The sequence below is a fragment of the Centruroides vittatus genome, unplaced genomic scaffold, assembly GCF_030686945.1.
Source record: "Centruroides vittatus isolate TY-2023 unplaced genomic scaffold, ASM3068694v2 contig_1773, whole genome shotgun sequence".
Lineage (NCBI taxonomy): Eukaryota > Metazoa > Arthropoda > Arachnida > Scorpiones > Buthidae > Centruroides > Centruroides vittatus.
The window spans coordinates 363,950-366,374 of record NW_027121084.1 but is presented as its reverse complement, the minus strand read 5'-3'; the positions used below and the strand labels follow the sequence as shown (position 1 = coordinate 366,374).

The 2,425-nt window shown below is 27.6% G+C and overlaps 1 protein-coding gene across 1 annotated transcript in view; it reads right to left on the bottom strand.

The window, feature by feature from the left end:
- Positions 1-2,425, bottom strand: part of Chd1 (chromodomain-helicase-DNA-binding protein 1) — a 142,119-nt gene that overhangs the window by 1,956 nt on the left and 137,738 nt on the right. The window lies entirely within an intron of this gene.

Sequence of the window (2,425 nt, the reverse complement as noted above, 5' to 3'; positions counted from 1 at the left end):
GTGGAATCTGAATGTGACGAACAGATCAGTTTTGAGAATTTTGTATACAAAAAACATTTCGACAAAGTTTCCCTTTGTCTAGAAACATAGTTAATGATAAAATAATGTTTTGTTAATTTTAATACAGGTGCGTAATTAAAGTTTACAATGCTTTTGTGGACATACATATATGTTGTAATTAGCTGTAAAAAAAAAGACAATGATACGCAATTAAATTTAAATTATGGGTAGATTTATTTGGAAAATTTACCAGTGCTCTGAATGTAGAGGAAGAGGATTGAAATTCAAAAATATCACACCACAAAATGAGAATCTTTAATGATTTTAATACTAATATAATGGATATTTTAATTTTTTATGCTATAAAATTTCTTTAGTAATTAATTTGATACAATTGATCATAACAGAACATTTCTTTTTTGCTTAAATTCTACAGAATAAAATTTGAATAATTTAAGTATCTGTTTTGTATTATTCAAATTTCACTACCACAAACTTTCTGATATTGGAACTTGCATTCTTCTTTTAACCAAAATAAATCCCTTATTTTTTCTATTAAAAACTAAGTTCTTTAGTATACATTTTTACAATGAATTTTTCATATAAGTGAGCAAATGATTGATTGCTTGGTTTTGCCTAAAAATTTTTAACACATTTGATGAATGGCAGTGATATATGCTAAACAGTTAAACATATAATTATGATTATATCTATTTGTAAAGCTTATATCAATGATGAACAACCTTTTCTCGACAAAGACCCTGAGTGAACTTGTATGCTGCCCGACGGAAGCCAATGATTTTTCTTATGGAGCTGCAAGCTTAAGCCTTCAGTATTCCTTGTTTTGTACCTCATAAACCATATATACTAGCATATATTATTATTCTCTTCTTTTCACAGTTAAAATTTAATTAGAAGGTTCTTTGTCACAAATACAAGCTTAATAGGGGCTGCGTAATGGTACGAGGCAGAGAACGAATTTACGTTGCCAAAGCCCCCGGGGCCGTTACACGGGTCGTTCATCAATGATCTAAATGATTAGTTGATAAAAAAATTAAGTTTTATTAAAAAATAAAAATAAATCTTGAATATCTTAGTATTGTAGAGCAAAATAATAATTGATATTTTCATTTGAAAAATATTTTAAATCTGTGTTTCACTTTTTTGTAAATAATGGTACAAAATTTGTCGTAGAATTTATCCAAAATTGTTAACAACGGGTTTCCATACATAAATATTTTTTATTTAAAGTCGGTCCAAAAATCCCTTACTTAAGGTTCTGTCGCTTGGAAACCGGTCTTGGATACATTGACAGTGATGCGTCAGAAACTGGAATTTCTGACAAAACTGATGTGTGATATATTTATAATTCTATTTTTATGATTTAAATGGATGGAAATTCAATATATTTAAATGTGAAAGTATAGAAGCTTTTAGATATCTAATTTATAATTTGTATTTTTTCAATAAATTTCTACTTTAAATAATTTTGATTTTTTAAAATTATTATTTAAACCTAGTAAAATGACAATTTATAAAGGATGTACAAATTGGTATTTTTTGAAATTAAAATTGAAGGTCAAATTTAAACAGTTTACAAGTCAGAAGTTCAACTTCAATATCCCTTCACTAACAATTTTTACATAAAATACTGTAATAATTGAGTAAAAATGTTTTTAGAATTCTGTAGATTTTATAGTAAATCATCAATTTAAGCATACAGTTAAAAAACTTAAGGTATTTGAACGAAACTACTTTAAAGCAAATAATAGTGATATATATATTATATAATCTCATACATACACATTATTTGCTAGTATATATATATATATATATGAGTGATGAGTATATTATTATAATATATTATTTAAGTACGTTAAAAGCAAATATATCACTGAGTATATATATATGCATTTAACATACTTAAATGAATAAAACAGATCAAATTTTACAAACCAAATCATGTATAAAAATAACACAGTTTAGTGATGGGTGGTTTTTTTTCTTTTTAAATAACAACCGGTATGATGTACTGTACGCAGAGCCGGATTTGAGGCGATTGGTGCCAATCGGGCCCCGCCTCACATCAAAATTTATATATATTTAAAAATATTACGTTACAAAAGTAAGTATCTAGGTATATTGTTACGAAAAATAAAACAACATATTTCAATATGTAAATTAACTGTTAATTAATGCTGTTATTTAAAGTTTGAGGGGCCCCGCAAAAAAAAAATTCAATCGGCCCTCGCAACTATTATTGGATCTGGTGCTGACTGTACGTCACGTGTGCGTTACTATATAATTAACAAGAGCCCGTGGTAGAAAAAGATTTGCAAACACTAACAAGCGAGTGAGACTTTTACTCTGCCAACTTGGGTAAGTTCGTTTCGGAAACACTGCACAATAAGCGTCAATCATCCGA